We start from the raw sequence: 20,521 nt of genomic DNA, 5'->3' as shown, positions 1-20,521 counted from the left end.
TGACCAGTAAGTATTTTTTCTTGTGGGTTCCGCCTTTAAGGGGTCCAACCATATCAAGCCCCCAGACCGTGAAGGGCCAAGTGATGGGGATAGTTTGGAGGGCGGTGGGTGGCATATGGCTTTGGTTTGCAAAAAGTTGGTAACCGACGCATCGTTGGACTAAGTCCTGGGTGTCTGCCCGGGCCATTGGCCAATAAAAGCCTGTACGGAAGGCCTTGCTTACAAGGGACTAAGCTGCAGCGTGATGACCGTCGAGTCCGGCATGAATTTTAGCCAGGAGGTTCCGCCCTTCCTCTTCGGAGATGCACCTTTGAAGGACTCCAGTAGTGCTTTTCTTATAAAGCTCTCCCTCATGGACTTTATAGGCTTTAGATCGCCGCACTATGCAGCGTGCCTCATTTTGGTCCTCGGGGAGTTCCTGCCTAGTAAGGTAGGCGAGGAATGGTTCTGTCCACGGGGCGATGACGGCCATTATTACGTGGGGTGAAGGTGTTATTTCATTAGCGGAGCCTCCAATTATGTCAGAGTGTTCGGTGTCGGGCAGTGTGGTTGGGTCCGGGCTGTTATTGTCGGGTTCCCCTTCCCATACTACGGATGGCTTGAACAGCCTTTCCAAGAAGATGTTGGGGGGGACTACATCGCGTTTTGCGCCGATGCGTGCCAGGACATCTGCCGCCTGATTATTTTCCCGGGCTATATGGTGAAATTCAAGCCCTTCGAACCGAGCTGACATTTTTAGGACGGTGTTGTGATAAGCTGCCATTTTTGGATCATTGGCATCAAAGTCTCCATTTATTTGGGATATTGCGAGGTTCGAGTCCCCGCGCACCTCTAGGCGTTGAATGCCCATGGATACTGCCATCCGGAGACCATGTAAAAGGGCCTCATATTCGGCTGCATTGTTGGAGTCTGTGTACATTATCTGGAGTACGTATTGAACTGTGTCTCCTGTGGGGTACTTCAAAACGACGCCAGCCCCTAGACCGGCCAACATTTTGGAGCCGTCGAAGTGCATGACCCAGTTTGAATATGTGTCGTACTCTTTAGGGAGTTCGGCTTCCGTCCATTCTGCGTCGAAGTCGGCCAAAACTTGCGACTTGATAGCTCGCCGTGGCTTGTAAGTTATGTCGAACGGGAGGAGCTCAATGGCCCATTTTGCAATCCGGCCCGTCATGTCGTGGTTGTTTATAATATCGTTAAGTGGCACTTCCGAGGCTACTGTTATTGAACACTCTTGAAAGTAGTGTCGTAGCTTCCGGGATGCCATAAATACCGCGTACGCAATCTTTTGATAATGCGGGTACCGTGACTTGCACGGAGTAAGGATAGTGGACACATAGTAGACTGGCTTTTGAAGGGGGAATTTGTGTCCGTCCGTTTCTCGTTCGACGACGAGCACTGCGCTTATGACCTGATGGGTTGCTGCAATGTATAATAGCATTGGTTCGCCAATGTTTGGCGCGGCCAGGACTGGGTTTGTTGCCAAGATGGCTTTTATTTCGTCGAGTCTGGCCGTGGCTGCATCCGTCCACTCGAAGTGTTCGGTGCGCCGAAGGAGGCGGTAAAGGGGTAGGGCCTTTTCTCCCAAGTGGGAGATAAAGCGGCTTAGAGACGCCACGCATCCGGTTAATTTTTGTATTTGTTTGAGGTCCTTCGGGATATCAAATTGTGACAGAGCTCGGATCTTGGCTGGATTTACTTCAATTCCTCTACTGGATACAATGAAGCCTAAGAGCTTTCTGGCTGGAACGCCGAAAACGCATTTTTCCAGGTTGAGCTTGATGTCGTATGTTCGGAGGTTATCGAATGTTAGCCTCAAGTTGTCTACTAGAGATTCGACATGTCTTGTTTTAACGACCACATCATCTACGTATGCCTCCACCGTTTTGCCGATCTGGTTTGCCAGACATGTCTGAATCATGCGCTGATATGTTGCACCGGCGTTTTTGAGCCCGAAGGGCGTTGTGTTGAAGCAGAATGGGTCGTATGGTGTGATGAATGCCGTTGCGGCTTGGTCTGACTCTGCCATCTTTATTTGATGGTAGCCGGAGTATGTGTTGAGGAAACACAACGAATCATGTCCTGCGGTAGCGTCGATAATTTAATCGATGCGGAGGAGAGGGAAGGGATCCTTTGGGCAAGCCTTGTTAAGGTCTTTAAAATCAACATACAAGCGCCAGGATTTGTCCTTCTTTGGTACCATCACCAGGTTTGCTAGCCAGTCCGGGTGTTTTATATCTTTGATGAATCCGGCCTCCAATAGCTTGGCTAGTTCCTCTCCCATGGCATGTCTCTTAGGTTCAGAAAAACGCCGAAGAGCCTGTTTGACTGGCTTGAATCCTTTTAGGATATTTAAGCTGTGTTTGGCCAGCCTGCGTGGGATTCCTGGCATGTCTGAAGGGTGCCAGGCGAAAATGTCCCGGTTCTCTCGTAGGAACTCTCGCAGTGCAGCGTCTACATCAGGGTTTAACTGTGCCCCGATGGAAGCTGTTTTATTGGGGTCCTTTGGATGGACCTGCAATTTGACTATTTCGTCCGCCGGTTTAAAGGAGGTGGACTTGGATCTTTTGTCGAGTATCACATCGTCCCTATTCACCGTGGAGCGCAGCGCAGTCAGTTCCTCAGCCGCTAGGGCTTCGGATAGCGCCTCGAGGGCTAGTGCGGCTGTCTTGTTTTCGACGCGGAGTGCTATGTCCGGATCACTAGCGAGAGTGATGATTTCGTTAGGCCCGGGCATCTTGAGCTTCATGTACCCGTAATGGGGTATTGCTTGGAAGATTGTAAATGCTTCCCGCCCTAGCAGAGCATGATATCCGCTACTGAACGGGGCCACTTGGAACGTGACCTCTTCGGACCTGTAATTATCCGGTGTGCCGAACACCACATCTAGTGTGATTTTTCCTGTACAGTGCGCTTCCTGACTGAGGATTATTCCTCTAAAGGTTGTGCTGCTTCGCTCAATGCGGTTCCAGTCTATTTTCATTTTTTGAAGGGTTTCCTCATAAATGAGGTTCAATCCGCTGCCGCCATCCATGAGTACCTTGGTAAGACGAAAGCCACCCACTATTGGACTGAGGACCAATGCGGCTGGTGCTCGGGCTGTTCGGAATTTAGGTTCATCACTGGCGTTAAAAGTAATAGCCGTGTCACTCCATGGGTTTATTGTTGCTACTTGGTAGACTTCGGCAAGGCCGCGGAGTGTTCTTTCTCGCATATTATTTGATGCGAAAGTTTCGAAGACTGTTAATACCGTACTGGAGTCACTAGGGTGGCTTTCTGTGGCTTCTGGAATTAGAAGATCTTCGCCAATTTTTGCCACCTTCCGGAGTATCCAACATGCTCTAAGGCTGTGAGTTGGTGTGGCGCCCTCTGCACTATGAATTTTACAGGGTCCATTAAGCCATCCTTCCAGTACGGTTCCGTGCCCTGTAGAGGGCTTTTGCTTTTTGGTATTGAACCCGGGTGTCTTCAGGGCCGGATTGTCCCAAAATTTTATTTTGGTTTTCCAGGCACTTTCCATCGCACAGTACTTTCGTACTATGGACACCAAGTTAGCAAAGCGTGTAATATCACGGCGACTTATGGTGTTGAGGATTCCCTTGTCCGTGCAATTATCGCAGAAGAATGAAATTGCGTCTTCCTCGCGACAATCCTTTATTCTGTTCATAACCAGGAGGAATCTGCCCCAGTAATGATGTACTATTTCTTCGGGCTCTTGCCTAATTTGGGATAGATCGCTTATGTACGGGTGGGTGGGTGGAATCAAATCCGAAACCTCACCCAATCTGAGACCCAGGGGCCAAGGAGTTTCCGAACTCGGAAGTTTGGATTCTTGGATGTTGTCCAATGAATCTAGCCCGTCGCCTGACTTTAAGTTCAGGTCTTGAGTGATGTCCTCCCCTCCGCGGGTATCCAGCTTGGAGGGATCGGGAATCCGGACATAGATAGTCTTAAGATAGATGAAGGGTCGCCACACTGTCCCTCTACCACGGCAACGTGATGGGTGACCTCGGGAGAGTTAATCTCTCTCAGATCGGGTTTAGGCCCAATCTGGTCGTAATCCGTAGCGACTCCCAGGGCGGCGATGCGATCCAAGAGCTCATTTAGGGAAGAGATCTCCATTGGATCTAGCTGCTAGGAGAATTCCGAGCTGACATGAAGATTGCTTTAGATGACCCAAGAGGTCATCGTCGGCGCAGCAGCCGAACAGGCGGTCATAAGGAAACCACCTAGCCGGAGAGTTTGACCAACAGCCAAAGCTCCCTTAGCAACGGTGCCGTCTTTAAAGATAGGATGATGCATCCTTCCTGATGGCGACGGCACAGAGGAACTCTCAATGAAAGCACCAATGTCGGTGTCAAAACCGACGGATCTCGGGTAGGGAGTCCCAAACTGTGTGTCTAGGCGGATGGTAACAGGAGACAAGGGACACGATGTTTTTACCCAGGTTCGGGCCCTCTCGATGGAGGTAAAACCCTACTCCTGCTTGATTAATATTGATGATATGGGTAGTACAAGAGTAGATCTACCACGAGATCAAGGAGGCTAAACCCTAGAAGCTAGCCTATGGTATGATTGTTGTTCCTACAGACTAAAACCCCTCCGGTTTATATAGACACCGGAGAGGGCTAGGGTTACACAGAGTCGGTTACAATGGTAGGAGATCTACATATCCGTATCGCCAAGCTTGCCTTCCACGCCAAGGAAAGTCCCTTCCAGACACAGGACAAAGTCTTCAATCTTGTATCTTCATAGTCCAGGAGTCCGGCCGAAGGTATAGTCCGGCTATCCGGACAACCCCTAATCCAGAACTCCCTCACCAATCCTTTTCAACCGGTGTGTCTCCCTTCAAGTGGATCCGATCACTTCAACATTCGAAAGATCAATTATCAGTTCTTCTCAATGGTGTTCGCTTCATCCGTTCCAAGTTGTCTTTGTTTTCCCGCCCTCCCACCATTGCTTCTTCAAGGACTCGGATTTCTTTATCAAGTATCATCTTATGGATGTGAAGTCTCTCCATTCTTTTCCGTCAATGTTCTTACCCGAGGGTTCTCATGAAGATGCTCGACAAGTTCATCATTCTTCATTCTTTTTCTACGGTGGATTCAATTCAAGCTTTGTTGATCATATCCTTTTCCTCGTTTCAAATGTTTTCTCATGCCGGTGCACCTCTTTATCATCCACTCCTCGCTATTCGTTTGTCTGGAGTGTTGAAGAGATCTCAGAAGACTCGTCTTTTCATTCAAGATTAGTCAACCTATTTCGAGGTTGTTATCTCATTCAAGCCATTTAATTCAACCGGCGCAATATCTCTTTTAAATCATTCAATGGTGTATATTTTGAGTGAGCCTAACCCACAGGTCTTTGTCCAGGATCTTACCTGACTCTTCTAATTTTACCGGAGCTATTCCCAAATCTTTCAAAGTTTGACGTAAGAATGAATTATCATCAGTCATATGTATTTCTCCAAGACCTGTCAAATTCTTTTTACCGTTGGCTCAACCTTTAAATTCGTCATCCCGGAGTATCTCAACAATTCATGGTGGTGTTTCTCGTCGTCATTCTCGGATTTTGAAGACCGAAGAAGAGTTTCTCTGCAATCATATCCGTTCTTTCAAAGATTCGTGATTCTAGCTTGATGCCATACTCTCATAATTGTTTTGATTATGATAATTCTTTTCATCCTTCCGGAGCAATCCAGGAGTCTTTCAGTTTGATTCTCTGAAGGCCATCATTTCGGGATTATTCATTCCAGCTTTCAGCTCTTATTCTCCAAATCTTACCGGTGCATCATGCAAGTATCCTCTAACCAGTTCATGATCTCTTCGTTTCCCTTGTATCTAAATTCTCTCAAGCATCTTCGTTCATTTGCAAATTCTTCCCGGTGTTTCTTTATCTTTCCCTTGTTCATTTTCAATTCTTACCGATGGTTCGTTCAAGATTTCTCTTCTTTTGTTATTGTATTAATTCATTTGTTGTTTCATCCTACCGGTGGCCCGTTGAAGCCCTTCTCAAGTTTGATTTATATCTCTCTTAATCCTTTCTACGAGAATAAGTAGTGTGCCAAATCCATTGGTTGTCATCAATTTAATTGGTGAAGGATAAGCATAATGTAATTCTTATTCTTGTTTCATCGAGTGAATTCAATTCCTTATTCCGGAGGTTCATCATATCACATTCTCGGTTCGAGAGGCTTACCTTTTCTTTTCCAAGAGTTCCAAGCTCTCGCAATTATATCACCACGGAGATTCATCTAAATCATTGCAAGGATTCACCTAGCGTTTTCAACTTCTCTTCCCTTTCGTGTGATCATCCTTTTGTTACCGGAGTTCTTCATGGAGGCTCTACATGATGGTTCATCAAGGATTTAATTCCTTCTCGAAGTGTTCATCAAGATTCTTTTCAGAGGAGCTCAAGCATTCTTCATCTTGTGTTCCGAAGCACAATTCGTTCTATCTTATCTTTTGAGATGGTGTTATGTCATTCTTGATGATTTCCCTCCATGGTTCATGATTCAAAAGTTATCAAGAATGAGGTATTTTAAATCCATCAATTTCTTCTTTGGATTTATCTTAGGTTATATTTCACCTAAAGCCTTCCCTAAGGATTGTTGCTATTTATGGTGCTCATATATGACCCAAGTTCTTCATCTATCCTCTCGGTGGAATAAGTTTCTCGTCTTCTGGTTCATATCAATCCAATTCTTTTTCCCGTGAGTGGCAGGTTGTCACCTCATAATTTGATATGTATTCCATAAGACCATATCAAGATTATTCTTTTTGTTGTTGGTTTTCCAACAACTCCGTTTGACCCTTCGCCTAAGGATGCCTTTGCAAGCTCATTGGAGGTAGAAAATGTTGTTTTCTTCCCCGTTCCTTTAATTCCATTCTTTCTTTCTCCCGGAGGCATTGTGATGTCGCTCAATTCAACCCATCTTCTTGCTTTGTCAGGATCATGTTCTTTTCATTCTTACCCAATTAACCAGAGTATTGTGCCCCTTTGCTCAAGTCCTTTTCATCCTATCAAGTCTTGCTTCACTTTTCAAACGGAGTGCTGTCCGAATTTGTTCTTCCTTGTTCCTCTTTCCTAACGGAGTGTTTTCCAACTTCGTTCTTCGACGTTGCCTTCTTTCTTTCATTTTGTTCAACCTCTCAAGGTTCTTTGGTTTCACTCGTTTGTCCGAGAAGCAACTTAGTTTTACCTCTTCTCTTCCTCTTCAGTTTCCCTCCGGTGCCATTCTAGATCTCGGGACGAGATCCTCTCGTAGTGGTGGAGTGTTGTAACGCCCCGAGACCGATGTGCTAGGTGTCTCCTAGTTATTCGCTGTTGTTGCCTTGTCATTTTCTTACGTGTCATGCATTTCATATCATGTCATCATGTGCATCGCATTTGCATACATGTTCGTCTCATGTATCCGAGCATTTTTTTTCCCGTTGTCCGTTTTGCAATCCGGCGCTCCTATGTCCTCCGGCGTCCCCTTTTACCTCTTTTCACGTGCGGGTGTCAAACATCCTCGGATTGGACCGAGACTTGCCAAGCGGCCTTGGTTTACTACCGGTAGACCGCCTGTCAAGTTTTGTGCCGTTTGGACTTCGTTTGATACTCCAGCGGTTAACCGAGGAACCATAAAGGCCTCGTCTGTGTTGCAGCCCAACACCTCTCCATAGTGGCCCAAAACCCACCTAAACCCCCTCCATCCTCTCGGTCGTTCGATCATGATCGCGTGGCTAAAAACCGCACCTCATTTGGAGTCTCCTAGCTCCCTCCACCTATATATATGTGATCCCCTCCAAAAATTCGCGGACGAAACCCTACTCTAACCTTCCCCGCCGCCGCCGGACATGTCCGCCACCCCGCAGCCACCTCACTCTGGCGAATCACGCGATGCCACATCAGCCGGCCGCCGCCCTCGCCCAACCAGACGCCGCCACGCGTCCCAGCGCCCTGCACCTCCTCACCGCGGGTCCGCGAGCCCGACCGCGGCCCTTCGGGCCCAGTGCGCCGCCGCCCACCTCCACTGGCTCCGCGCCGCCCACCGAGGCACCCCGCCACCGCCGCCAGGTGCTTCCCTGCCGTCGCCGCCAGATGCTCCGCCGCCCTGCCGCCGGAAGGCCCCGCCGTCGCCGCCATGTGCCTCGCCCCGCCTCCGTCGAGGTGCCATGAACCGCCTCCGCCGCCGCTCGTCGCGGATCTGGTCGGGCCGGACCGGATCCGACGACCTCGAGCCCGGCCATCGCCTCCCCTGTTCTCTGGCGCCAAATCCGGCGAAGATCCGGTTCTGCCTCGATCTGCGTGCGCCCGGGTCAAAACCTAGATCCGTTCTCGGAGTGGTATAATTTCTCTAAGTCCCTAGTATTTTTGGGCTTTTTCATCACATCATAACTTTGCACCCGTGGCTCCATTTTGGGCGTGTAGCATATCAAATTGTTCGTCTCGACGAGTACTTCATTTCATCTAATTGCATCATGTTCATTTGAGCTCATATTGATGCCCTAAATGCTGTTGTAAGAGTGCTAGTTTATATTAGTTTCAGATTCTTATCAGTAATTGATCATTTGTCATTTTTGCCATGTTTAATGTGTGCCTCCTATGAACTTGAGCCCTACATGAGTTTTGAAGTATGCCATGCCATCTTTACAGGGGTGTATGCCATGTATTTTTGTGATCTCTATGGTGACTAGCACAAGCATGCAAAGTAGCTCTCGTAATGTTGCTGATTTCAGGGACTTAGAAATCTTCTAAGTCATTGCCCTGATAATATTTTTATGCCATGTATTCTTGCTGTTACAGAGTGATCCATGCCTCTTTTGAGCATGATCAGTAAGGATGTTTTGTAGATATTGTGGTGCTCTATCCATCCATGTATTTGTTTGCATTTATGGAGCACCCTAGCTTGAGTCAATCGAGCTCTAGTTTTGCTATAAAATGTTCCTGGCAGATTGTTTACATGTTAAGCAATTTTGCCGAGGTTGTTGTTGTTGTTTATGCATGCATGTTATGAGGTTGTTCTTGCCATGTTTAGCTTTTATGCCATGTCTACTTGCTGGGTGTATTCTTAGTTTATCATGCAATGCCTTGTGGTGAGTGCATCGAGCTTGTAAACATGCCTACTTGATATCTGTTTTGCCATGTTCCAGTTTTCTGCTAAGTCTGAATCTGTTAACGATAATTGCTATGTTCACATGGTTGCCATTGTATTTTCTGATCCCTTTTGGCTTATGGTCAGTAAGGGTCTTTTGTTGTATGCTTTGAGTAGCTTCATGCTGATGTCTACTACACAACCTTCTTCTTGTAGACGTTGTTGGGCCTCCAAGTGCAGAGGTTTGTAGAACAGTAGCAAATTTCCCTCAAGTGGATGACCTAAGGTTATCAATCCGTAGGAGGCGTAGGATGAAGATGGTCTCTCTCAAGCAACCCTGCAACCAAATAACAAAGAGTCTCTTGTGTCCCCAACACACCCAATACAATGGTAAATTGTATAGGTGCACTAGTTCGGCGAAGAGATGGTGATACAGGTGGTATATGGATAGTAGATAATAGTTTTTGTAATCTGAAATAATAAAAACAGCAAGGTAGCAAGTAATAAAAGTGAGCGTAAACGGTATTGCAATGCGTGGAAATAAGGCCTTGGGTTCATACTTTCGCTAGTGTAAGTTCCCTTAACAATACTAACATAATTGGATCACATAACTATCCCTCAACATGCAACAAAGAGTCACTCCAAAGTTACTAATAGCGGAGAACGGAGAAGAGATTATGGTAGGGTACGAAACCACCTCAAAGTTATTCTTTCCAATCAATCCGGTGGGCTATTCCTATAAGTGTCACAAACAGCCCTAGAGGTCGTACTAGAATAACACCTTAAGACACAAATCAACCAAAACCCTAATTTCACCTAGATACTCCAATGTCACCTCAAGTATCCGTGGGTATGATTATACGATATGCATCACACAATCTCAGATTCATCTATTCAACCAACACATAGAACCTCAAAGAGTGCCCCAAAGTTCCTACCGGAGAATCACGACGAAAACGTGTGCCAACCCATATGCATAGGTTCATGGGCAGAACCCGCAAGTTGATCACCAAAACATACATCAAGTGAATCAAGTGGTATCCCATTGTCACCACAGATACGCACGGCAAGACATACATCAAGTGTTCTCAAATCTTTAAAGAATCAATCCGATAAGATTACTTCAAAGGGGAAGCTCAATTCATTACAAGAGAGAAGAGGGGGAGGAGAAACATAGGATCCAACTATAATAGCAAAGCTCGCGATACATCAAGATCGTATCATCTCAAGAACACGAGAGAGAGAGAGAGAGAGAGAGAGATCAAACACATAGCTACTGGTACATACCCTCAGCCCCGAGGGAGAACTACTCCCTCCTCGTCATGGAGAGCACCGGGATGATGAAGATGGCCACCGGAGAAGGATTCCCCCTCCGGCAGGGTGCCGGAACGGGTCTAGATTGGCTTTCGGTGGTACAGAGGCTTCTGGCGGCGGAACTCCCGATCTATTTTCTCTTCTGGAAGTTTTAGGATACGTAGGTATATATGGGTGAAAGAGATACGTTAGGAGACCGAAGGGGGGCCACGAGGCAGGGGGCGCGCCCTAGGGGGGTGGGCGCGCCCCCTACCCTCGTGAGCACCTCCCTTCTTTCCGGACGTGCACTCCAAGCCCGGTAGCTTTCCTTCCAAAAATAACTTCTCCAGTTGATTTCGTTCCGTTCCGACTCCGTTTGATATTCCTTTTCTTCGAAACACTGAAACATGCAAAAAAATAGCAAATCTGGGCTGGGCCTCCAGTTAATAGGTTAGTCCCAAAAATAATATAAAAGTGGATAATAAAGCCCAATATTGCCCAAAACAGTAGATAACATAGCATGGAGCAATCAAAAATTATAGATACGTTGGAGACGTATCAAGCATCCCCAAGCTTAATTCCTGCTCGTCCTCGAGTACGTAAATGATAAAAACAGAAATTTTGATGCGGAGTGCTACTTGGCATAATTTCAATGTAATTCTTCTTAACTGTGGTATGAATATTCAGATCCGAAAGATTCAAGAAAAAAGTCCATATTGACATAAAAATGATAATACTTCAAGCATACTAACTAAGCAATTATGTCTTCTCAAAATAACATGGCCAAAGAAAGTTCATCCCTACAAAATCATATAGTTTAGTCATGCTCCATTTTTGTCACATAAGAATGCTCTCATCATGCACAACCCCGATGACAAGCCAAGCAATTGTTTCGTACTTTAGTAATCTCAAACTCATAAACCTTCACGCAATATATGAGCGCGAGCCATGGATATAGCACTATGGGTGGAATAGAATATGATGATGGGGGTTATGTGGAGAAGACAAAAAGGAGAAAGTCTCACATCAATGAGGCTAATCAATGGGCTATGGAGATGCCCACCGATTGATGTTAATGCAAGGAGTAGGGATTGCCATGCAACGGATGCACTAAAGCTATAAATGTATGAAAACTCAACAAAAGAAACTAAGTGGGTGTGCATCCAGCTTGCTTGCTCACGAAGACCTAGGGCACTTGAGGAGGCCCATTGTTGGAATATACAAGCCAAGTTCTATAATGAAAATTTCCCACTAGTATATGAAAGTGACAAAACAAGAGACTCTCTATCATGAAGATTATGGTGCTACTTTGAAGCACAAGTGTGGTAAAAGGATAGTAACATTGTCCCTTCTCTCTTTTTTTTGGGCCTTCTCTTTTTTTATGGCCTTTCTCTTTTTTGGGGCCTTCTCTTTTTTATGGCCTTTTTCTTTTTTTTCTTTTTTTATTCCTCACTTGGGACAATGCTCTAGAAAATGATGATCATCACACTTCTATTTATTTACAACTCAATGATTACAACTCGATACTAGAACAAAGTATGACTCTATATGAATGCCTCCGGCGGTGTACCGGGATTGCGATGAATCAAGAATGACATGTATGAAAAATTATGAACGGTGGCTTTGCACAAATACGATGTCAACTACAAGATCATGCAAAGCAATATGACAATGATGATGCGTGTCATAATAAACGGAACGGTGGAAAGTTGCATGGCAATATATCTCGGAATGGCTATGGAAACACTACAAGAAATATGTTAACTTGTGACCACCACTATTGGTCACTGAATGGTCACAAATTTCCATTTGTGACCTTTTTGTGACCAAAAACATAAGGTCAAAAGCTGGCCGTCATAAACTGACTATAGCGACCTTTCTTCTGGAATGGTCGAAGACGTTTATGACCAAAATACGTCTACTGTGGCGTTTTGGTCACTAGCAACATCCCCAGGCCACATAGGCATCCAGCGTGGCAATCTGACGTGGCACAAGATTCAGCCCGGTCCAATTCGATTTTCTACATGGGCCTAGCCCAACAATTCGGCCTTTTTAATGTATTTTTTCTATCAATTTTTGATCAGCTTCATGGGCCAAGCCCAACATTGCAGCCTTTTTTATTGTTGGGTTGTGGCCTTTTTGTCTAAACGAATTTAGTTTTTTCTTTTTTTTCCCAAAAGAAGGGTCCACTAGTCAGATGGGTCCCAGTTGTCAGGTTCTAATAACATCATCAGTTGGCTGTAGCCTTTTCAGGCGCAGTACAAAGGAATACAATTTTGCCCATATATATTGTTGAGGAATTTTCATAATTTTGCTGTCAAAGCACCATGTACACAGGAATACAATTTTGCTATCAAAGCAACATTTCAAACGTACATCTTCATGACATCGTACATAAAAACCAGCAATAAAAAGATTACAATATGCCATTTGGCTCAGATCTTGCATGCGCAGCACCTCACATTCATGTACAGGAGAGGAGGAGGGGCTTGAGTTGTCCTGAAGGATACGCATTCCTGAAGGACACAAAAAGTAGAGGTATTATTTTGGACAATAAGCTCCAAGACAACATTGTAGTATGAGAGAATTACACTGTAATATGGGAGTATTACACTGTAAAAGCAGGGGCAATGAGGTTCTGTAAACATATTACACAGTAGTTACACTGAAATTCTGGGGGGTAAGAACAACTATAATTTTGAGCTACAATACAAAGAGATCCACTTGCATAACTAACTAAAAATCATAGGAATCAGTCAATCAGGAAGCACCACATGCTGAAATCACTAGGATTGCAAAAGTAAATTCACTAAAATTACACTGTGAGTTACAGTGTAAGCACGCTGATACTACATTGTAATTACATAGTTAGTACACTGATATTAAAGTGCAAGTAACAAAGTAAGTACACTGATATTAGACTGGAAATACACTGATATTACAGTGTAGTTACAAAAGTTAGTACACTGATATAACAGTGCAATTTACAAGGTAAGTACACTGATATTAGACTATAAAATACACTTATAATACAGAGAAAGGAAACTAAAATTCGACTAGAAATTTCAGTGGAAATCACGCACACCTGAGCTACCAGGGGGAAATCACGAGCAGCCACCTACAACTACAAAAACTACATCGCATAATCCCGCAAAAAAAGCCAGATCACCTCCAACTATCATCTAACAGAAAAGGAACTGGCAGAAAAATACAGGGAAATCGACCGCTGCAACAACCAGTACGCTTAACTCTAGCCAGTACAAATACAAAAGCATGACACTGTAATATTGGGAGTATTATACTGTAAATGTAGGGGAAACTACAGTTTGGTTCTGCAACATACACTGAAATTCTGAGTTACACTACAAGTCTGGGGGTAAAAGCACACAGTAATAGAAGCATGAAATTCAGACAACAAGGGAACAGACCAGACACCTACAACTATCATCTAATAGCAAGGGAACAGACACCACAGGCTAGCAGAAAAATTCACAGGGAAGTCAACCACTGCAGCTACCAGTACGCCTACCTCCACCATCTACCAGACCTAGAACCTGCAACTACAAGCTCCTACACAACACAGGCGAGCAGAATGGAGAGGGGAAATTGGGCAGACTACGAAGGGCGGACTAGAACAACACGGCAGCACCTACCACGGATCCATGAACAACAACAAACAGATGATCCACGAATCCACGACGACAAAACTCACCTAGATCTGGAACTACAAGACCATTGCATACAATTATTTGTATCTCTAGACTAGAATCAAATGATGATTAGTGTTATTATTAACTTGATGGTGGCATCTTCTAGTAGGGTACTGATTTCACACAAGACATGAAAAATAGATGAGGCAAGCAGTATCAAACAGCACAGTCACAATTGAATTATGCAATAAAATAGTAGGACATCGTGGAGGACCTTCTCATCCCGCTCTCTCTATCAAACTCGCTCCAAGTACTCCTCCTTGTCAAATTTCCTACGGAAAGTGTTATCCACACCTGCAGGCTACGCATCATAACAAGCAGAGGATCAGCTCAAAATCCTCAAATGCACCACATTGGATTCTCTATAGGAAAAAAAATTATGAGTAGGAGCAACTCACGTTGCCGCCAGACATCTTGCCCTGTCCACTGCCAATCAGCTGCTACCTACAAATCATCACATGTACAAGAAAGATAAGAAGCAAAACATTAACATGCAATGAATTGTTGCCGCATGACAAAGCAAACAAAACATGCCTCTGTGCAACCATCAGAGAAGCTGCTCATGATGGCAGCGGGACTTGACTCATTGAAACAATACACATCCCTAGGCTGAAAATTAACCAGAGCAGTAAACTACCTACAACAGACACATGTTTTGACATAGAAAGAAGTATGGGGCAGAGGTGTAGTTGATACGGAATTCGAATCATACATCAAAATCGATAAAGCATAGCAAAACAACACAGCGTGGCAGAGTATCCATCTTGTATTTAGGATTGCAATGAAATAGAGCCGAACAAATTGAACCCTAATAGTATTGCATGAAATTGCATCGAATTGAACCCTAATACGGGGCACGGCAGCATAAACAGCAGGGCGTCCCATCAGTCAGACTAACACACATCGAAGGATAGGTAACCCTAGCATCTATCAGGCACCAAGGGATTATGAGGACACTAGGAAATCAGAATCAGGGGAGCACGGAACTCACGGCGAGGGGATCTAACGACACAAGGAGGGGTGCCGAGGAGCGCTTGCCGCAGGCGCGGGGAGGGAGGAGGCGGTGGTAGCAGCCCCTAAGGCTAAGGTACCCCTCTGGCACGAAACCCTAAGCGTGGGGGCAGATCGGGGCAGGAAAATCGCAAAGGGGATGGGGACGGGAGACGGGGACGGACCTGAGCCTTGTCGGCGAGGCGGAGCGCGAGCCTGGAGATGGGGAGCGGTGCGTTGTATATGAAGGCGTGGTTGATGCACTCGTTGCGGAGGAAGCGGGAGAGGACGCGGCCGTCGGCGGTGAGGCCGGCGAGCGCGACCCCGGCGTGGTCAGCGACGCGGAAGACCTTGCGCTAGTGCGAGGAGAGCTCATTGGCGGACTTGTTGGCGGCGGCGAGGTCGAGGACACGGATCAGGTCGACAATGGCGGCGTGGATCTGGGCGCTTGACCGAACTCCTTGCCGGCTTTCCCTTCCTTCTGTTCCCTTGCTTCCCTTCCCTTGGGAGAGGAAGGAGAAGGTGGGGGCCGCGGCGCCGGGGGAGGGGGAGCGTGAGATGGCCGGCGGCAGGGCTCGGGGTGGATCGGCAATGTGGGAGACGAGGGGAGAGATCGGGGTGGCGGCGACGATGTGGGAGACGAGGGGAGGGTCGGGGTGGGTGGCAGATCTGGAGCCCTAGGGTTCCTAGGGTGAGAAGTTGAGGGAGTTTTTTTTTAGACAAAGAGGGGGGTGAGGGATAAAGGGCTGCTGTCGGATCCGAGAGCATCCGACGGTGTTTGAGCACGATCCGCGTGACATGCCCATGGGCCAATCAGAACCCAGTACACATTATGACCTTCTAAATTGGTCGTAATCGACTAAAAATAAGGTGTTGAACCATATTTTTTTTCAAAAAAAGGTGTTAAATCATATAAACAGTTTTATGATATGAGAAATTCAAAAATAAACATTTTCATTATGCACAAGGGTGCATATTGGAATGGCAAACAATGTTGCCTAAGGAAGTTTTCTTTTTCTTTGGACGAAAGAACCATTTTCCATTTTTCGAGTGCCAAAAGGAGGGTTTTTTGTGAAGGACCTCCCAAATAATTGTTGGAAAATTGGACCAAATCATTTTTCTAAAATACTAGGTCATATTTAATGCACAATTGACCAAATGGTTGGGTGTAAAAAGTTTTTATCCACCTATGGTGAAAAAGACAAATTCCCACCGATTCAGCTGGAAGCGGGTCAAATTTGAACTGTAGCTGCCTCGTAGTTTGTTCTTTATTTTTTCCAAAAATCATTTCTAGGTACATAAGTATCTATTTAATCAGAGAAACACAAAAAAAATTCCAAGATTCAACCACTAGCTAGGAACGGTCATTCCCGCCATTTTGACCGCATTTTGAAACGGGCATAAAAAATTCAAAAAAAAACAAAAAATTGGGAAACCTTCGCATTGTGTCATTATATGTGGCCAAGTTCCCAGGAAAAATAATAAACTTGTAATACGGTAATTATTTTAAAAAAGTGTTCTCAGAAACGAGCAATCACGTATGGAGATCAATCGCTTTCAAGCCAAATGATCAATCTTATGGCCACATTCATGGCATAGTTTGTTCAAATGATCTCATATTGTGCACAAGGGTGCATATTGGAATGGCAAACAATGTTGCCTAAGGAAGTTTTCTTTTTCTTTGGACGAAAGAACCATTTTCCATTTTTTGAGTGCCCAAAAGATGGTTTTTTGTGAAGGACCTCCCAAATAATTGTTGCAAAATTGGACCAAATAATTTTTCTAAAATACTAGGCCATATTTAATACACAATTGACCAAATGGTTGGGTGTAAAAAGTTTTTATCCACCTCTGGTGAAAAAGTCAAATTCTCGCCGATTTAGTTGGACGCGGGTCAAATTTGAACTGTAGCTGCCTCGTAGTTTGCTCTTTATTTTTTCCAAAAATCATTTCTAGGTACATAAGTATCTATTTATTCAGAGAAACACCAAAAAAATTCCAAGATATAACCACTAGCTAGGAACGGTCATTCCCGCCGTTTTGACCACATTTTGAAACGGGCATAAAAAATTCAAAAAAAATCAAAAAATTGGGAAACCTTCGCATTGTTTCATTATATGTGGCCAAGTTCCCAGGAAAAATAATAAACTTGTAATACGGCAATTATTTTAAAAAAGTGTTCTCAAAAACGAGCAATCACGTATGGAGATCAATGGCTTTCAAGCCAAATGATCAATCTTATGGCCACATTCATGGCATAGTTTGTTCAAATGATCTCATATTGTGCACAAGAGTGCATATTGGAATGGCAAACAATGTTGCCTAAGGAAGTTTTCTTTTTCTTTGGACGAAAGAACCATTTTCCATTTTCCGAGTGCCCAAAAGGAGGTTTTTTTGTGAAGGACCTCCCAAATAATTGTTGCAAAATTGGACCAAATAATTTTTCTAAAATACTAGGACATATTTAATGCATAATTGACCAAATGGTTGGGTGTAAAAAGTTTTTATCCACCTCTGGTGAAAAAGACAAATTCCCGCCGATTCTGTTGGAAGCGGGTCAAATTTGAACTGTAGTTGCCTCGTAGTTTGCTCTTTATTTTTTCCAAAAATCTTTTCTAGGTACATAAGTATCTATTTAATCAGAGAAACACTAAAAAATTTCAAGATTCAACCACTAGCTAGGAACGGTCAAGCCCGCGTTTTGACCGCATTTTGAAACGGGCATAAAAAATTCAAAAAAAAATCAAAAAATTGGAAATCCTTCGCATTGTGTCATTATATGCGACCATGTTTCCAAGAAAGATAATAAACTTGTAATACGGCAATTATTTTTAAAAAGTGTTCTCAGAAATGAGCTATCAGGCGTGAAGATTCATGGCTTTCAAGCCAAATAGTCAATCTTATGGCCACATTCTTGGCATAGTTGTTCAAATGATCTCATATTGTGCACAAGGGTGCATCTTGGAATTCCAAACAATGTTGCCTAAGGGAGTTTTCATTTTCTTTGCACGGAAAATACATTTTCCATTTTCCGAGTGCCTGAAATGAGTTTTTTTATGAAAGACCTATCATATATTTGTTGCAAAATTGGAACAAATCAATTTTATAAAATACTAGGCCATATTTAATGCACAATTGACAAAATGGTTGAGTGTCAAAAGTTTTGATCCACCTCTGGTGAAAAAGACAAATTCCCGCCGATTTAGTTGGAAGCGGGTCAAATTTAAACTGCAGCTGCCTCATAGTTTACTATTTATTTTTTTCCAAAAATCATTTATAGTTACATGAGTACCTATTTAATCATAAATACATGGTTTGGTGGCGATACGTCGAGGTTTGGGCAGTGGCCGAGGCCCCCAACTCTAGAGCGCGTAAACTCGCATGCCCGCCGCGTGGTCATCGTGTGACCGTGGCATTGTCAAGTGTTCTGGGCAGCCTAGGCATGTCTAGTGGGTTGGGCACTCCCCAGGTAGGTGCTAGGAAGAAAATTACAACATAAGATTCTCACGAGGAGACCGATCGATGCTCAAACATGAATTAGCAGCCAAGTGTTTGATTAGCGGTACGGGAAATGTACATGGCTAATGGGCGTGAGTTTTGGCTGAGGATGATTAGTTACTAAGAAGACCGTCTTCACAAATTTTCAGCTCAAAAGGAGGAGTCTAGGTGGTACTTGCTTTGCAAACTACCACACTGGACAAAAATATGAATGTTGAAGCTGGGCTCAAAATAATGAATGGATTGAGCTGAAATTTGGTGGAGGATGGTTATTTGGGCATAGGAAAGCATTGTAGAAAATTGATATCATTTTGACATGCCAAAGTAGTACTTCTTTCACAATGCTCTTCTATGGACAAAAACTTGGGAAAACTAGTGAGAGAGATTGGATGAATGAAATGAGCTAAAAATTGGTGTAGGTAGGTTACATAGGTATGGTCATGCGCTCGTAAATTTTTAGATCATTTGGGTAAGCCTAGCTAGTACTTCCTTCACAAAGCTTCTCTCGAGGTAGAAACTTTGGAAATTTCCTGAGAAAGATTTACTAGGAAAATTGAGCTGAATATTATTATGTGGCAATGATTTGGGTATGGAAGAGTGCCCAAAAAGTTTGAGGGTAATAGGAGGGGTCTATATAACACTTGCTTTGCAACGTGCCAATTTGGCCATAAAATATAAATTGAACCTGGGCTCACATAGATGATTTGACTGAGCTGCAATTTGGAGGAGGGTGATAATTTGGGCATATGAAGGAACTGTATAAATTTCATGTCATTTAGAGATATAAAAAAGGTACTTCCTTCACAATGCTTCTAGGTGGACAAAAACTTTGGAAATTTGCCGAGGAAGATTTGCTAGTCAAATGGAGCTGAATTTTGTCATGCGGTAATGATTTGGATAGGAAAGAGTGCCCAAAAATTCCAAGGGCAATCAAGAATATATAAATAGCACTTCCTTCATAAAGTGTTGTTGTGAATAGAATAGGAAAATGAATATTGTTGAATTAGTTTTGAACTAGGCAAGGAAGGATTTTTACATATTTGATGAAGATATGCCCCAAAGAATTTATGAGATTTTTTTGGGAATTTTGGGAAAGATAGAAATATAGGTTGCTTCACAACCTAGGGCAAAAACTGCCACATGGACATGACACATAGGCAAAACTGATGAGATGGCGCCTAGTCATAACAACCCACCACAATCTACAAGGCTATGACCATCTATATTGGTCATTAACAACTAGAAATAAGGCAGCGGACTAGCACTATTTGCTTTGTGACCATTTCGTGTAAGGAAATTACGACCATTCTCACCAAAATGGTCGCAATGGTTTAGGGTTTGGAGCCCCCTGAACAACTTTTGACCAATTGGTCTAAAATGGTCATAAATTTATGACCAATTCTTCGAGGGTCACTGACAGAAGGTCATAATGACATATTTCTTGTAGTGAAATGCCATAATAGGTAGGTATGGTGGCTGTTTTGAGGACGATATAAGGAGGTTTATGTGTGATAGAGCGTATCATATCACGGGGTTTGGATGCACCGGCGAAGTTTGCACCAACTCTCAATGTGAGAAAGGGCAATGCACGGTACTGAAGAGGCTAGCAATGATGGAAGGGTGAGAGTGCGTATAATCCATGGACTCAACATTAGTCATAAATGTTGGGGAACATAGTAATTTCAAAATTTTCCTACGCACACGCAAGATCATGGTGATGCATAGCAATGAGAGGGGATAGTGTGTCCACGTACCATTGTAGACCGAAAGCGGAAGCGTTAGCACAACGCGGTTGATGTAGTCGTACGTCTTCACGATCCGACCGATCAAGTAACAAACGCAGCAATAAGGTTAATCCTCAGATCATGGATCCAATCCGCATCATTGCTACTAACATTTTTCAACATAGTTTTCTCTAGGAATATATAAAAATTAAACGGGGAGCAACATT

Source organism: Triticum dicoccoides, chromosome 1A, assembly GCF_002162155.2.
Source record: "Triticum dicoccoides isolate Atlit2015 ecotype Zavitan chromosome 1A, WEW_v2.0, whole genome shotgun sequence".
Taxonomy (NCBI): Eukaryota; Viridiplantae; Streptophyta; class Magnoliopsida; order Poales; family Poaceae; genus Triticum; species Triticum dicoccoides.
The sequence above is the reverse complement of the archived record's forward strand: the minus strand, read 5'-3'. Positions refer to the sequence as shown.